We start from the raw sequence: 12,515 nt of genomic DNA on the forward strand, positions 1-12,515 counted from the left end.
CTTCAGTATTATTTTGGTGGTATAGCCAGTCTCCAAGAATGTCTAAGAGTTCCAGTCATTTTTAAAGAGTGCTATTCAAATGGATAAACTTCCCTAGCATCTGCTTTGGTCAAAGGAGGTCTAGAGCTCCTCATCCCCATGATGGAAAGCTGATACTTTTCACTATCTCTGAGTTGTAACTCAAAGGATTTGTATCCTACTACAGGACAAACAAACACAAAGATGGCTGAGCAGAGCATCACTTCGACAAATTAAGGAATGTTATAGCTCCCCAAATCAATGTCTTCCCTCAACCACAGAGTGTAAACTTCGATTTGAATCTTAGACAAATACTTTTAAGAGCAAGCTATATTTGACTGGAATGAGAAAAGAAAGAAAAACATTAACATTATCCACTGTGGGATCCATTTTCCATACTTGCCCTGATTAGTAATCAGTTTGAATAATGCCTTCCAAGGATGATTGATTTTAATTTTATTCATAAAGTTTAGGCTTTTGTTATATGATTCTTTCTGAAGCTTTCTGTATAAAGAAATAGCACTGTCAAGTTCATGGTCCCTGAATGAGACATCACTCCAAATATGAAACAAGATTAAACTTGACAAGCTTCTCCCTCAAAGTGGTTTGTTCTTGTTTTCATACATATGTAAAAATTGTATCATGGGAATTCCACACAAACATCAATACAGAAAGCTCTATGATATGATGATTAGAATGAAGATATGGGAAACCATTTGCTTTCAATCTTAAATATAGTGTAAACAATTTAGAAGGGCCAGAGTAGCTATATACATTTGATTCCCACTAGAAAAAGAAATCTAAGTAGTGAATGGATTATAAACTGAAGTAGCATAAAGATGATAACACTTAATTGAAAAAGAGACAGTCTATCTGGGTGACCACTAATCATGTGCACAGTGCTAGGTGGGTCCTCCAATCCTTGAAGGTGAATAAAGGACTGGGATGGAGCCCAGATCCATCAATCTTACCTCCTTCTTCTGTCTTTTCCTTAATAATCTCTTTAATAATTGGCTTCCTTGGCTTTCCACAGTTTGTTCTAGCAGTAATGGAATTAGCATGTTAATTTTGATCAGACATGTATTAGAACCCCAGTCTCTCAAGTATCAGGAACAGAATTTGTCTCATGTTATCAAGCAAATCAGACTGCAAGCTAGCCAGGAACTGAATTTCTACATGCTGACATCCATCCTCAGAAGGATATAGTAGAACTGGTATGAGAGGTGATGAGCAAGAGCCTGGTGACATGATGCCCTGGGTCTCTTGTTGGTCTTTTATCAATGAAATAAACTCCAATCCTTGCCATTATAAGAAGGAACAATTCTCTTGTTGGTCTAAATCCTTTTAGTTGCTTTTCTGTAACTTTGAACTTGTAGAATCCTGACTAATCCAAAGGTAATGGAGCTTAGGTTTATTCATTCAAATATGGAACTATATTCTTAGGGATGTCTCAAGTATGTCTGCTTGTCTTCAGTATACTCTTGGGGCTGTGGGAAACAATTTCAAGCCTAGTTTTCAGAGAGCTTATTTCTCTGGATGCAACAGTTGAGAAGGCCTCCAAAATTGGAAATGAAGATATTCTTTTGAGTTCTAAGATAGAAATTCAAAACATAGTGGGCCAGTGTAGAGAAGAGATCTATCTGAGATTAACTTCAATATTAAATTAAATCCAACTATAAAGGCAAACATAGGAAGAGAGATGGAAGGAGAGTTAGGGAGGGAGAGCAAGAAGTAGGGAAGTGCATCCTAAGTTTTAATGTGCACTCAAGTCCCTGAAGAGCTTATTAAAATGCACAGTTGGATTAGTAGGTCTGGGTGGGGCCCAAGATTCTGTGTTTCCAACCAGCTTTCAAATTCCATCAGTGCTGCTGGTTCCTAAACCACACTTCGAGCAGTGAGGTGCTTTAGGATACTTCAAAGAAATGAAAATAGTCTAAAGAGCAAACTAACAATAATGACAATAACAACAATAATACCTATCTAACCTTATTATGATATCTAAAGAAATATCAATTAAAAACACAGGGAAGGAAGTCATCAAAAATCATAAAAGAGAGTCAGAAAAGAAAAAAAAAAGAGAGAGAGAGAGAGAGAGCCAGTAAAGCAATGTCCAAAGAAGCTCAGTGTCTTGGCAAAAAGAGACTTACCTTTGCAGTTCATCTTTGTTGTGAATATGGATACCATAAATTCTCAATTTCTAATGACATTAAACTTCCGTATTCCTTAGTTAACTTTCCATATTGATGAAACAACCTTTTGAATTTTATTTGCTTCTTCATATGGTTTTTCAATAGGAAAAAAATGGGTGCTCCAGGTTAAAAGGAGTAATCTGCCCCTTGTGAGAGTTATGCTATTTCTTGTAAATTATTAAATCGTCATTATGTTTCTAATGAACAGCCTCTGTGAGTTTAATTTGTGTGACTCAGCATCCCTTCAGTCCAGTATTTGAAATATCGATGAATTGGAGTTTGACACTCAACTTGAATAAAATAAAATAAAATAAATAAACCTGAGAGTCTGTTTAAATCATCACACTTAAATGCTGTCAAATGGGGTCTACTGGCAGTATCCAAACAACCACCTCCCCACCCCAGCCACATCTGCCACTGCCAGGTACTTTTGTAGAAATTTAATATGTCCTATAACACAATGGTCAGGACACTGATCTGTAATTTATTAACTGGTGTTTTTTTATGATTTTCTTAGTTTCTAAGATAATTTTTGGTTCTGTTTTGTTTTGTTTTTACCAGTCATGTAGATCCAAGGAGGTTAGAAATAGCCTCTCTCCATCTTCCCTATTCTCTCCTGATGGCCTTGGATGGGCTGTTGACTTATGTACAATGTGGTTTCCTTTACAGTTTCAAGACATTTTATCATTTGTTGTCCCATCGTGCCCCGCCCCCTGTTCTATTTCTAGTTCTCCTTTTCTATTCTTGGCAAAAAAGCAGTATTGTTGAAATACGCTTCTATATAATTGATTATATGTGTGATATTAGAAGGAGGTCAGTCAAATTCACCTTTTCCATTTACAAACCTCATATCAACATGTCACATATAATTAGGAACTGTTAGAAATGGATGCATTCACTGAGTGAGAGGCAGACACACTGGCTAATAGTCATCACGGAGCGTCTTGCTTTTGTGTACACACTAATACTATTCTCTTAAACTGGCTGCTTTGGTGGCATCTTGTCAAATGATTCATTGGGGAATACAAAAAGGGGGTGGGATGACCTTCAAATCACTCTTGTGTTGGCTGGCTATTTATCTTCTGTGCAACTGTAAGACCAAATTAGTTTAGATGCTTGCTGATACGTTCCTCTATTAATTTATGAAAATATGAGGAACAAAAATTGGGAACATGGGTTGAAGAAAAATAATGGCTTATTATAGAGTCTCTGGGAGAAAATAAGAAAGGACAAACAATTTATTTTCACCTTTGCAGGTTTATGGTTTTTGACTTTGATGTGGTGTGGCAGTTTGATTTCAGGTGCGTACGCTCGCCACCATAAGAAAATGTGACTTAATTTTCAACACGCATACTCCATTGAGGCATTTGCCGTTGATTTTGCTCCTCTTTAAACACTGGGGAAGCTAGAGATAAGTGATCTGAGTTTTCTGTGTCTCCTGTGAACCAAGCCAAATTTGTCTAAAAAGTTTCAGACATATCTGACTTTTTGTCAGTGGAACCAAACTTTGAGGCTGCATATTAAATGTGTCATTCTACCCTATAACAAATCTCTTTCTCATTTCCTTTTTTCTGTATGCATACATAAGCCCTTTTAAGATAAGATTTATGTTCTGGTTTGTGGCAGTTTTAATTTTAACAGGATATTAATTGTTAAGCCTGACTATATACTAACTGTATCTTTTAAAAGGACATAGAGAAATATTTTTTATCAAATGGCTAAATACATTCCTCATGCTTGTTGAGATCTCATTACATCAAACCTTCTTCAGGGAAGGTCTTTGGAGAACTATTTCACTGGATGAATTTCTAGCACAACAGCACATATGATTGTCAAGTGCCCAAGACCAATGACTGAATAGCAGGCTCTGGAACACCAGTTCCTATTTCTCATAGTGGCAAATTCACCAACAGAGCATGAAGTTTCTTCCTATAAGCTTCCTGCTGATACTTCGTGCTTTAGGTAGGAAGTTAACGTGACTTTCAGGTCACAAACATCAACATGCATGGAGAATATGAGTAGAAGAGGAAAAAACATGTGCCAGGCTGTATTTTGATGGTGTGAGGAGAAGAGAAATGCTAAATGGATGTATGGACCAGCACAGAGGGCAGAGATCTCTTGGAATGTGGGAGGTATTCTACATTTCATACACATTAAACCATATGCAAACCCCAGTGAAATAAAGATGATGGATGGTCACAGGGACATCAAACTCGGTAGTCCATCAAAGAGTAGTTCTGATGACCAGGGGGCCAGAGGGAAGGAGGTCTCTTTCGGGTAGACCAAAGAATATTTCCCATTCAGTTGGGAATGGTTTAATTCTTTCTCCCTTCTCTTAAAAAAAAGTACTAGGTAGATCCAAAGGCAGGATACTTTAGTAGCCAATGGAAAGCATGCAAGGTTTTAACAACATAACAATATTCGTCATATTAAAAGACGTTAATTTTGGGGGCACCTGGATGGTTCAGTTGGTTAAGCATTTGCCTTTGGCTCAGGTCATGATCCCAGGGTCCTAGGATTGAGTCTGGTGTCAGACATCTTGCTCAGCAAGGAGTCTGCTTCTCCCTCCGCCTCTCCCCACACCATCACCACTGCTCATATTCTCTCTCAATCTCTCTCTCTCTCAAATCAATAAAATATTTGAAAAAAATAAACAAAAGATGTCAATTTCTTTAAAAACAGCAGATTGACAAATGCACCATGATAGTTCTATATTAGGAAATAACCTACATTTCAGAGACCGATAATTGCTTCTCCGAATCCATTCTGACCTTCTTTCTTGGTAATGAGAACCCTAACATTTAGCAATCATTAGAGCCAACCAGATAAAAAGCAAACAAATCACACATGTGTCATGTGACTTAATTCAAGCCAGTGACACGTAAAGCTCAGTGTTCTATGGAAATGAGAGGAAACACACTGGATATGCTATGCTCACCCCTCCAAATCAATTCTACACCCTTCTCCATCATGCTCTCTGCCCTGGAATGTGGAATTTTATAGAATGAATCAATGGGCTCCTTTGATCTCTGACCTCTGTTTGGGCTTAGCCAAGGTGACAAGAAGAGACTCTGAAGGATGGAAGGGGAAAGAGTTTGGGATAACACTAACTCTAAGATTATCAAATGAATTGATGACATATTTGCAGTTCCTTTTGTCCCCAGGATATATCTAAGTAGGGATTTACATTCTAAGTAGTTTGATTTAAAGTCATTAAAAAAAAAAAAAAACTCTTGGGGTACCTGGGTAGCTCAGTGGTTGAGTATCTGCCTTTGGCTCAGGTTGTGATCTCGGGGACCTGGGATTGAGTCCCATATCAGGCTCCTCACAGGGAGCCTGCTTCTCCCTCTGCCTGTGTCTCTGCCTCTCTCTCTGTCTCTCATGAATAAATTAATAAAAATTTTAAAGAAACAAAACAAAACAAACCTCTTCTCTGTCTGGGTCAGGCTGTAAGTTGGCATGGTGTATTCCTTCACTAGAAGCCAAGCCTCCTGTATGATGGCCCTCCATGACAGCCACAGCTCACTGTGTACATTCAGATAACCACTCCTCTCCTTGTCCCTTCAAGCCTACTAGTGGTAACAACTCTCTCAGGTGATAGTTCCAGGTAATGAGTTACTTTCTTCCTGGTTCTGCTCATTCTCATCAACAGTCCTTTTATTAACCTACTCACTTACTTAATTTGAGTATATCCTTAGGGGTGCACAATGCCCCTCCTCAATTTTTCTTCCCACTGGCTGGAATGCAGATATGATGACTAGGGCTGGAACAGCCATCTTGGACCCTATGGAAGAAAGCAATGGATGGTAAAGCAGAAAAGTAAAAAGGACCCTTAGTCTTCGATGACCATGGACTGACACATCAGCTCTTGACTACTAAAATCTCTAGTTGTTTTTTTTATACCTCAGCCTTGCCCCTGAATGTCCTCTTAGTCTCCACTGCTCATGTACCTCATGGTCTATTTCTTCCATACCAGATATGTTCACTTACTTAGCAGAAGCCTCCTTAGCACAGGAGTGGTAGGTCTCCATGTGGTCTCTGATTCTGCAGGTCAAAGTGGCAGTGTGTGGTTTTTTTTTTGTTTTTTGTTTTTTGTTTGTTTTTGTTTTTTTTGTGTGTGCTTCTGCAGTCACAAATGGGAAGTGAAATAAAAGCTTCTCTGCCCCCAGATTTCCCCTTGATTTATCTAAAATATCTTCTTGTTCCAGGACCTCTTTCTCTACTTCCAATTTCTTCTTCCCATAATCCATTGAGATTGGAGTGGACTGGCAGAATTCATTTGCTTTGCATGGTACCTGGAATCTTCTCTGTCCTTTAGTTTATAATACGGTTCGATGATTAAGCTAGTTAGGTCTCACGTGCTAATGGGAACATAAAGGAATTTAGAAAATCTAACTGATCATCTTGCAATGCACTCAGAAAATATTTCAATTTTCCAACCAAAGAGGAATCCCCTTTTCTTCTAAAGCACAAAAGCCCATTGCTTTAGTTGGTGTAGAGACCCCAGGGCAATAGAATTTAGGTAGGAAGATGCATCTGAAATCATTTAAAAGAATGTGATCCAATTGTATTAAAATCCCTGGAGGCAAGCTCAGTGCCTAACTGCCGTTTATTCAGGGCCTTTATGACCACCACCCATCAGGCTGTGAGCATGGCTCAGGAAACAGAAGAGCTAGAACCAAGGGGCCCCAAAGGTCTGTTTGGAGAGACAGCTGCTACATGACAAATGAGCCAGGTAGTAGGTACTTTAAAACAGTGCTAATTAATTAATGTTCACAGGAGACATCCGGAAATCTTGTTAAAGTGCAGACAGATTCAGCTAGGGTGGGGCCAGAGACTTTGCATTTCTAACAAGCTTTCACAGGGTGCTGATGCTGTGAGAATGTGGACCTCATTCTGGGAAACAAAGAGAGCCAAAAAGCAATGCTTGGCCCAGAAAGAGAAGATTGACCTGAACTCTAAAAAAAGAATAGAACAGAGAGAAGCAGAGGACATACAGAGAAGGAGGGAGAAACAAAGAGAATGAAAGAGGCAGTCTGGGTGGGAGTGGTGATGTGAGCAAATGCTTGGAGGCAGGACTAGCTCCCACACGCCTGAGGGTTGGTAGGCAGACCAATGGGAAGGGAGCAGGTGAGGAAGATGGGAGGGAAGGGGGAGCAACAGATGGAAACCAGATTTGGAATTAAGTGTGAATTGGGTGAATCTCACATGTAGGTTCTGCCAACAATGTCATCAGGCTCAAGGCCATCAATAGTTTTGATGTCTTAGCAACACCTGGACAAAAGTTGTATTGACCCGGTACAGACTGAATCCATACCAAAAAGCCCAGTTAGTCCTGGACTTCCTCCTCAACCACGCTAAGGGAAAGGGCTTCTAACGTCTGTGGTTTTTTAGCACCAACCCATTCTTTTCCCCTCCCACGTGACCACAGGGTGTTAGTAGATTACTTGCATCCTGAAGTCATAGTGACAGCCATCCGCATAAACCCACTCCTGGTGCTTCTATTCTCTTCCCTTGAAATTCCGGGAAGACAGCCAAGAGGGGAGGAGAGAGCTTAGAGTTCTCTGGAGGGAAGCACAATACTCAACTTGAAAATCTGAATCCAGGCCATTGTGATCAAAACACGGGAAGCGCTAGTCATTATTCCTACCCAGTCATTCCCACTAATAGATGGCAGGCAGTTGGTCATGGATGCTTGGAGGAAGTCAGGTAGTTTTATTTTTAGTTCAGTATGGAAGGGGGAAGCAATCCAACCTGTTTACACCGGAGAGTCTGTCCTCGCAAAGCCCTAAGGACCGCTGCCCTGTAGTGGAGGCATTCGCTACCCCTCACACACATAGACAAGATGACAGAGGTCTTCACCTGCTCTCAGCTGTACCACTGATGAGGATTGGAGGGTATGTTGTTTCCATTTAGTACAGCTGTAAGTCAACATTACTACATTACTTACCAGCCTGAAATTCAGCTGTCAAGGTCTGCTCTTCAAAAGAATACTGGCTACTGGTCTGTTGAAAAAAAAAAAAAAAAAGAATGTCCAGGAGGTTCTTTTGATTATGCCCCCTTCCTGCTTTTCCGAGAACCCTCCCCAGTCTCATTCTCTTTGGGTATCCTCTTGCTTCCTCTTACCCTTTTCCTTTTTTGTAGAGAAAATAAATCAACATAGAGAATGAGATGTGCTGCTACTATGAGAACTATAGTTGGCAATTTACAGATTTAAGCTTGAATCAGAGCTTTGCCCCTACCTGCCATTAGAGGAGGTCATTGAGAGCACATGACAGCCATGTGACCCTTGAGCTAGACCCTGGCAATTGGAGACTCTTTTCTCCTTCCCCTGTCCTTGGAATATATGTTCTGCCTGCCATTCCCCCAGTGGGAACCGTTTCCAAGGTTGCAGCCTGGATTGAGTAAGGTGATGTTGAATCCACCGGGACTGTGTAGGTGATGAACCTTGGTAAGGCCTCCATAGAAACTGAAGATTCCAACAGGCCGTTGTGGAGATCTGCTCATCTTGCTGCCTCCCAAGATAAGCCTCATATGTAAATTCCCCTGCATATTAAAACCATCACCTACCAATCTGGAGTGGTCTGCCTCTTTTTTTTTGGTGGTCTCTCCCTGTTGTTCCCATAGGGGCCAGTTTCAGATTTCACCCCTGGGAAATTCTCAAGTTTGCCGAACAACAAACCTTTGATGCACACTGTGCAGGACTTTGGATTCCCAAATGGTTCACGGATCACCTCTGCCACTGCCCCTACTGTCAATCCCACTCTGGAATGGCACCCTTGGCATGTCACATCTTTCCCTTCCCTTTCCAGATGCTGTACTAGGAAGTCCTGTTACTTGAGAGAGGACAAAAGAAGCAGAGGTGGGAAGAGGAGCTGTAAACTCCTCTAACACCAGAAAGTAGGCAGGATGGGCAACTGCTTACCTGACACAATCAAGATTCATGAGAGAGCTTCCAGATGAATCCTTCAGTGGCCTGTCCTCCCACAAGCAGACTGACTAGAATGAGACCCCTTCTTGGGTGCAACATGCTACCTGAAAAAGGATAACACGTTATACATACTCTTTGCTAGGATTAGTTTGTCATGGGAGCTAACACCAGACATAAGACTTCTAAGGGACTAGGACATGGGAGATATAAGTTTTATCCACGAATCAAGCTGGACAACTGGAAGTAGTGTGAGAACTGTAAGTGTCGGTAAAAAGGTGGAAAGATCAAAGTGTGGAAGAAAACTTGCAGGAGACACACTGCTAGTACACATGAGATAGATGACTCCCATTTCACTAATTACTGACATGTGGGTACAAAGTCCTGGCATTCCCTTTAGAACCTTTCTGCTCTAATTTTCCTTAGTCAATATATTTCAAAGGTAAGAGAGGCCACTTTTATTCACTGCTTACCCCTTATGTCCCTGGCTTCCTGCTGCTTCTGCTAATCACTTCTGGATTTGCCTGTCTACCACAGGGCCAGAGCAGGAACACAGAAGCACTAGGGGCAGATGATCATATGTCCCTGGGATGGAGGCCACCAGACATGAAGAGCAAAGGTGTTTGGGGTGGAAAATACTCATACCATAATGGTAAAAAAAAAAAAAAAAAAAAAAAAACCATGTTGGAGTCAAATGAACTTGGAAATTAACAATCATCTAACTTTAGAACTTGAACTCATCCCCAAAGTCACTGAGATCTCAAATCCTACCACCTGCTCTCATGCTCTTGACAGCTGCCAGATGGTAACAAGGTCCACATTTGGATATCACTCATCACAAAGCAGTGCTTCCTTATGCTGCCACTTTATATATTTGAAAAATATTTAGCTTGCTGTACATACAGTTTTAACTTTACATCTAATATCAAATTTGAAATCCAAAAATAAACTATAGTAGATCAAAAAGTAATTTGCTCAAACCCAAATGATGGGGCTTCAGTTACTAAATAAAGACACTCACTTTATCAGGCTCATGTTGATGTCCAAGAAGGTCCTTAAGGCTTATATTAAGAATCTTTTAAATATAGAATGTAAAGACAGGAAATCTGCTTTCTCCAGACCACTTTATCAGCTCAAAATATTAGCTATTTATTCAACTCTATTCCGCTCAAGTAAAACTAAAAATGTATAGGTAACAAAGAAGAAATACCTGTAGTATTTGAATAAATTTGGCTCTAGGGGATACTTCACAAAACAAAACAAAACAAAAAAAAAAAACAACAACAATAGAAAACCCCACACATGCTTAGTAAATATATCATAGCTTATGGACTAATACAAAATTAAATTAACTTATTGAAGAATATCCCCCAAATTATTAATAAACAAATATTCTTTGGTTTCCAATGCATTTGATATTGCCTTGGGATTTTTAGAAAATTTTAACACACACCGCATTTTCCTTTCGAAACCTATAGCTGATTATAAGAAAGAACGAAGCCACGAGAAAGCGGGGAAGCCTGCCAATTAAAACAACATGGATGAACCCTGATGGCATGAATAAATGGAATTACTTGAATTATTTTAAAAATCCATTTTAACTTATCGTCATTGTAACTCTACATTTTTTGGTGTTTTTTTCTGGCCATAATAGTATACATCCCTAATGTTCACGTCTACAGAAAGTTAGTAGATTGCACTATTTTACATAAAACATAGAAACCTTAAAATCACATAAGTTTTTTTTTTTTAATCATGGCAAACTTAATGCCACAGTGGTCATACATATTATACTTAAATACATTTTAAAACCACAAATAATGTTATGACGTTTTGTTTTAAATAGTCCTATTTATTTTTTTAAAATTAAATTGAAAAAATATTTTATGTTTACTAAGAAATTGCCATCTGATACTCTTTATTTCTTCCCAGAGATCAATGTTTTCTTCTTGTATCATTTCCCTTCAGACTAAAGAAATTCTGTTAGCATTTCTTATATTGAAGTTCTGTCAGCAATGAATTCTCTTAGATTCCTTTAATCTGAAAGTGTTTTTATTTTACTTTCCTTATTGAAAAATAATTTTTTGTTGGCTATTGAGCTCTGGATTGCCATGTTTTGTGTTGTTTTGTTTCCTTTCAGCACTTTGGAGATGTCATTCACTAAGTCTTCTGGTCCTTATATTTTCTGATGAGTAGTCTGAGCTCATTAGAATTGCTGTTCTTTCATATATAATGTGTCATTTTTACTCTGGATGTTTTCAAGATTTTCTCTTTGTGCTTTTAAAATCCATTTACTGGGCGCCTGGGTGGCTCAGTTGATTGAGCAGCTGCCTTCAGCTCAGGTCATGACCTCAGGGTCCTAGGATGGAGTTCCATGTTGGGCTCCCTGCTCAATGGGGAGCCTGCTTCTCCCTCTCCCTCTGACCATCCCTGTCCCTGCTTGTGAGCATGCACACTCTAATATTGATAAAAACCTTTTTAAAAATCCATTTACTACGATGTAAGTAGACATGATTTTCTTTATATATATATTATATTTATAGGTTGTTGAACTTCCTGAATGTGTAAATTTTGTCCTTCACCAAATTTGGGAATTTTGGTTAATTTCTATTTATATGTGTTCAAGTTCTCCATTCTGCCAATGAAGTCCATTATTTCAAAAAAAATCTCAGACACTCTATTATTTCAGTTCTAGTATTTCCATTTGGTTCTTTTCATATGTTCTATTTCTACAGTGAGAATTTTTGTCTTTTCACTTATGACGAGTCTATTTTCCTGTGCCTTGGTGGACATAATTAGAAGAGCTCACTTCAAGTCTTTCCTGACAATTTCATCATCTGATATATCTTGTAGTTTATGTCTGTAAATTACTGTTTATGATTAACGTTTCCTCGGTTTGTTTGCTTGTTTGTTGTTGAATCATTTTGAGCCATATCCTAGACAGGATGGATGTGATATTGGCGGGGGGCGGGGGGGGGGTCCTCTGGATATGGCAATATTTTTCTGAATGTTGATTATTTGGTTTTAGTGAGCAGACTTGGTTATATTCAGACTAAAAACAGCCTCACCTTAGGTTCCCTGTACCAGGTCACAGCTACAACCTGCCTGCAGGCTAAGTCTGTAAAACCAGAAAATTCACCCATGCCTTTTTCCAAGTCTTAACTTGGCCTTTTTTTTCAAAATTTGCCTGCCTTTTTTTTCATTTTCCAGAGTCTTTGCTGTTGATGCTGTTGTTGTTGTATTTTGCCCATGTCTATAGTCGTGTGACTCTTCTCTTAAGACCTCCTTTCATCCTACTGGCAGCAGAAACCCCTGGGAGCTTGCTCTTCAAATCCTAAATAATCCCTACAAATAAGGTGTAAATATGTGGTAGGGAAGGG

At 39.3% G+C, this 12,515-nt stretch overlaps 1 long non-coding RNA gene across 6 annotated transcripts in view; it reads right to left on the reverse strand.

Moving 5' to 3' along the window:
- LOC102151731 overlaps positions 1-12,515 on the reverse strand; it is an 86,557-nt gene that overhangs the window by 21,374 nt on the left and 52,668 nt on the right. For 3 of the 6 annotated variants that reach the window (XR_005354146.1, XR_005354148.1, XR_005354144.1), the window contains exons 4-6: positions 9,133-9,242; positions 8,158-8,212; positions 5,885-5,991 (exon numbers count right to left, since the gene is read on the reverse strand). This is a non-coding gene — a long non-coding RNA (uncharacterized LOC102151731). Of the gene's footprint in view, positions 1-2,165; positions 2,292-5,884; positions 5,992-6,197; positions 6,569-8,157; positions 8,213-9,132; positions 9,243-12,515 lie in introns of all 6 variants that reach the window. The other 3 variants (XR_005354147.1, XR_005354145.1, XR_005354149.1) reach the window with 2 other exon arrangements.

The sequence above is a fragment of the Canis lupus genome, chromosome 1 (assembly GCF_011100685.1).
Source record: "Canis lupus familiaris isolate Mischka breed German Shepherd chromosome 1, alternate assembly UU_Cfam_GSD_1.0, whole genome shotgun sequence".
Taxonomy (NCBI): domain Eukaryota; kingdom Metazoa; phylum Chordata; class Mammalia; order Carnivora; family Canidae; genus Canis; species Canis lupus.